Source organism: Microtus pennsylvanicus, chromosome 8, assembly GCF_037038515.1.
Source record: "Microtus pennsylvanicus isolate mMicPen1 chromosome 8, mMicPen1.hap1, whole genome shotgun sequence".
In the NCBI taxonomy this organism is placed as follows: domain Eukaryota; kingdom Metazoa; phylum Chordata; class Mammalia; order Rodentia; family Cricetidae; genus Microtus; species Microtus pennsylvanicus.
Window position 1 is genome coordinate 102,084,207 of NC_134586.1, and position 5,341 is coordinate 102,089,547.

A 5,341-nucleotide genomic window follows, 5' to 3' on the forward strand; every position below is an offset into this window, starting at 1 on the left:
TGGCTTACTGGCTTGCTCCTTGTGATTTGCTCAGCCTGCTATCTTATCGCTCCCAGCCCATGGATGGCCCCAACCACAGTGAGCCGGGCCCTCCTACATCAACCGTCGACTAAGAGGATGTACAGCAGACTTGCCTACAGGCCAACCTGGTAGGAATATTTTCTCAACTTCTAAAACGACTGCAGCTAACTCATGTCAAGTTGACACACCAGCTGGACAACACAGAGGACAGCTGTTGTCCCTCTCACCTACGGGTTTGATTTCTCCCCTCCCCTCCGTTCTAAGATGCTTCTCTTCTGCTTTGTGAGCGTGTTGGTTAGATGAGCATTTGTTCTATGCAAGGTACTGTGTTTCCTATTGTTCTTTATGGCACCCACGTTTCCTGTTGTATACTGTAGGGCACCAATATTTTCTGTTCCCTGCTGTGGGATATTCATATTTCCTGTCATGCTACCCTCTGTGAGGACTCAATGTTTTCTCTTCCCTGCCATGAGGTATTCTTATTTCCTGTTGCCCTCTGTGAGGCCAATGCTTAGCTTGGAGAACACAGAATGCTTGGCTCATGCAAGGTAGAAGCAGAACTCTCCCCCTACTCCGTGAAGCCATGCTGTGTTCTGTAGCAGTCTCTCACAGGTTTGGGACTCACAAGGTTACTGCATTGCCTGGGCTTAACTTGCATCTGTGACCCACAAGTAAGCTTCTGTCCCAACCTCACCCACCCCAGGTCTCTGTTCTCTCTGATACTCTGCAAATAACTTTGCTGGGATTCAACAGCTTTATAGGATGATTGAGGAAACCACATAGCTACAACCATCAAAGGCCTCTGCCTCCAAGGTTGACCCATGTGCAGCTGCCCTGGCTTGGTGCATATAAACAAGATAGAACAGAGGTAGCAGAGGAAATGTGAGCTAGAAACACAGCAGAAGAGAGGAGGGTCAAGAAGCAGAGATAAACATAGCTTGTGTGTGTGTATGGTAACGTATGTGAGTAATCTCTGTGGTATGGCCCGTGTTTCTGGAGATACTATGCACTGTACACGAACATTTGTGTACTGTGTGTGTATGTGTACAACAGCACTATGCACACATCTGTGTATCACAATGAATGGCACTATGGGTCATTGGTGACTTTTGTCACCAATGCACAGCCACCTAGGAAGCAGCTATTAAAAGTTGAGGTGTTAGGTGTTCCTGCCTCAGACAGCCCATCTTAATAAAATACCCAGACTTCCCTCTGTCCTCAGAATCTACCGCCAATAGGAGCTACAGAACACCAAAGGTCTCAGAAGATGGCAACTTGATAAGAAGTGGGGAGCAGGCCCCTGGTCTCCCAACAAGGGAGAAGCTGCTTGTGAGGATGAGACGCCTTCTGCTTGCAGAAGTACCTCAGATGGGGAAGGGCATCCCATCAGTCTCCAGGAAGCATTTCAGGGCACAGTGTATGGAAAGAAGTTATAAGAGGTAGGGAGGGTAGACCTGAATGATGGAAGGGTATAGGGTACACCTGTGAGCTCTAGTTACTTGTCCAATCATCTGTCTGTTTATCCATCCAAGGCTCACTCACCAGGTGCACTGTGGTGGAGGGATGCCCTCCAGTCTGTTGGGCAACATGGAGGGAGGCTGTCACATAGGGGATGGTGCCTTCTCACACATTTTCTCGATGTCGTTGGGGCAGCCTCACAAAGTCCCCCCCCAAAGTCCCAGGCACTGGATAAAGCCAGCCTTCCTTCCATACCTGCAGAGAGTTCACAGAGCTCCAGGCTGTGTAGATGACAGAGTGGATAGGAGAGCCACGACTCCAGTTCCAAGTGTGTGCGGCAGTACTGGATATATGTTATAAGGCCTTGCAGTGCAGACACGGTCCCTTCTTAGCTCTCGCCTTACTTCAATGCTTTTCTCTGCTTTTCCTTTAGGTGCATCATTAAGAACTTACTTTAGCATGGAGATGCCACATGTTCAAGGTAATCACACACTGCCAGGCATGCAGGCATCATGGTCAGAGGCAAGGCTCACTATCTAAATCCAGTAATCAGGGTACCACTGAGACAAATAACCTAGGATGTTCTGGGACATTGGGCCTCACCTTGCCTCTGTCCCTGAACATCCTTAGAACCTCAGTTTCTTTACTGCCTTCTCTTCACTTCATTTACCTCCCTTCATATGTATCTATGAGTGTATGTGTGTGTGTGCACACGCACACATACAAACATATATAATCTATATTCTGCACATGAGAGAAAGCATGCAATATTATGCAATATTTGTTATTCTGGGCTTCTGAGTCTGGTTTATTTTGTCTAATCCTATAACCGCCTGTTCTATCAATTTTCCTCCTCTTGGCATAATTTCATTCCTCCTCATGGCCAACCAGAACCCCATGGCACATGCATACCACCCTTTCATCCATCTGATGATAGGCAAGGAGACTGGTTCTACAACTTGGCCCTTGGGGCACGTGCAGCAATAAATGTACAAATACCTTTGTGGTGCATTGACTTTGAGTCCTGGGGTCTATACCCAGGCGGGAAGCTGGATCACATGGTGGTTACTTTTGCAATTTTCAGAGGACAGTCCATACAGCTTTCCAAGTTTATGTTCTCACCAGCGGCATGTAAGTGTTCTTTCTCCACGTCTTCGCCAGCATTTCTTGTCACTCTTTTCAGTAAGAGTCATTCTGGTTGGTGGGATGGCATCTCAACATAGTTTTAACTTGTGTTTCTCTGGTATCTGTGATTTCTCTGTGGGTTAACATGTGTATGCTAGAAAATCTTCCAGGTTCTGGAATGTGAGAAAAGATTGAGTTGAAACCTCAAGCCAAATCTAAAAGTGCAGGTAAGCCTATTCTAGTAAACATGCATGAGCTAGGCAAAGGAAAGGCATGGTGTTGACTGGAGCCTTGAAACACACATTTCAAGGAAATGAGAAGGCGGGAGCAGTGGGGAGAGAGGGCAGAGATGGTTGTTCTCAGGCTGGTGACCTGTGGTCAGCGGGCTGGGATGCTGGTGACCTGGAACTGGGATCAGTGGGTATTTGGCTTTGGCACCAGGGCTGGTTTGATCAAAACTGATCTGATTAGAGGAGTGGAGAGGCTGTGGGCTCAGAGGTCACTGGTCCTGGATGGAGGCTGTGGATGTTGCATTGCTAAAGTGACAGAATATAAGGCAATGAAAACATTGATCAAGGAAGTAACTGAGCTCCATTTCAGAACCTGGCTGTGCAGTGATTGGACCACAAAGGGATGGGAGAGGATGATTGTGGCAGTATGCTGTGGCTGTAATCCAGATAACAGTAGAAGTAAGGATGGGGCCTTGCCGGAAACAGGAACCCGTTGACAGACAGGATGGCACATCCATCTGAGGGAAAGGGAGAAATAAAACATGATTAAGTTTTGCCGAAGATGCGCTGAATGGTGGTGTCGTCTGTTGAGCTGGGGATGACAGTGAAGACTGATTCAGGGATGAAAAGTCTGCTTTTGAAGCTTAGTTGGAAATGTCTGTTAGCCAACGAGCAGAAGACCTGTCAGGGAGCAGGTAATAGCAGGCTGTGCCAGGAATATTACCAGAGTAAGAAGCAGACGTAGGTCAGCTGCGCGCAGGTGAGACTCAAGGTTATGGTTCAGAAGGAGCCGCCTTGAGAATAACACAGAGAAGAGCATGGGGGCCAAGTCCAAGGCTAGAGGTGAGGAAAAGCTGGGGAGAGAGCAGCTCTAAGGGGGCGCTGTCACGTGACAGTGCCCAAATGTGCCAGTGCCTAGGCAGACGGCCGACCAGCTTCAAGACTTTTGTTGCTATTGGGGATTGCGTGGTCATATTTGTCTTGGTGGTAAATGCTCCCGAGGGATAGCCATTGCCATCTGAGGAACCATCATCTTAGCCAAGATTTCCATTGTCCCTGGGAAAACAAGATTGGCAAAGCAACAGGCCGCTGTGGCTCTGTGTTGGTGCACCTCATTCCTGTCCCCAGAGGCACTGGCACAGTCTCTGCTCCTGTGCCCAAGAAGCTACCGGTATTGATGACGGCTGCGCATCAGCCAGGGGCTGCACCGCCACCCTGGGCAACTCTGCCAAGGCCACCTTTCGTGCCATCTCTAAGACCCACAGCTACCTGACCCTCAACCTCTTGAAAGTGACTGTGTTCACCAATTTGCTCATCAGGAATTCAATGACCATCTTCCAAAATCCCACACCCCAGTCTCTGTTCCGAGGGCACCAGCTGTGACTACCACCTAACGGTTTTTATGTAAGGAAAAAAAAAAGAATGGAGACCGAGTCATTGGTTCAGACTTAGCTCAAGGGAGCATGCCTGGTTAGGGGTCACCACAACAAGGAAGTGTGTTCAAGGATTGCAGCCTTTAGAAGGCTAAGGACCACTGTTCTAGAGTAAATGACCCGGATACATGTATTGGTCAGAGAATAGGTTCTGGAAATCGAGACCCGAAAATGACAAGCTGTAGGGAGTGCTGATTTAACACTGACATAGAACTTGGCTTCTTCATCCTGTGTGGGGACCGATGCAGAACACGTATGGAGGGCAACTAGAAAGGCAAAGTGAAGTTATGTGAATTCACTTTCCTTCTTTAGTGGAGAAGATGTGTATCTTGGAGGTTAAGTAATTCTGGGATTTGAATTCCAGAATCAACCAGTTTTAAGTCTTGGAGCTCAACAATCAAGCAGGAGCCACTGGCTCAAGCTAGTCCTGAATTGCTAATGAAACAGTGGCAGGGAATCTAAGCCTACCCACAACAGAACTCCAGCCAAGTGCTCACCCCATGCCAAACACAGTCAATTGCACCAACCAGGAATTGGGCATTTGGGCACTACAGTGATTCCCTTGTAATAAGGAAGTATGGCCCAGCCTAGCATCATGGTAACCTGAATGAGACAGGACACCCACACACAGGTCTGGGGCTGCCCACCCTGGGCTTCAAGGAGAAAACACAGGCTCACTCAGTACCTTACATCACCAGCCAGATGGGCACTATTAGAGTGAGCAGAGCTATGGTATGGTGGTTTATGGGAGAGAGAGAGAGAGAGAGAGAGAGAGAGAGAGAGAGAGAGAGAGAGAGAAATATGACAGACAGGCAGAATGGTTTAGGTTTTATGGACAGAGGCATATCTGAAAAGATGAGGGAGGAAGGGAGTGGGCTGAGATGGTGAGGGCACTGGCACCTTTTGTGAGCCCTGGACTTTGTCTGGGCAGCGCAGCAGAGATGACCCTGTTGATGAGAACGCAGATGAGCCAAGCCTGAAGACGTGAGCCTGGGAAACCCAGTCCTACCCCTCATCTGCCACATAGCTAAATGGGCTAGGGAGAGATGCCCCCTTCATCCATCAATGCCTGGG

General features: G+C 48.5%; 1 pseudogene; it reads left to right on the plus strand.

The window, feature by feature from the left end:
- The first annotated feature begins 3,737 nt into the window (after positions 1 to 3,737).
- LOC142855375 (small ribosomal subunit protein uS5 pseudogene) lies at positions 3,738 to 4,228 on the plus strand (annotated as a pseudogene).
- Positions 4,229 to 5,341: the final 1,113 nt, after the last annotated feature.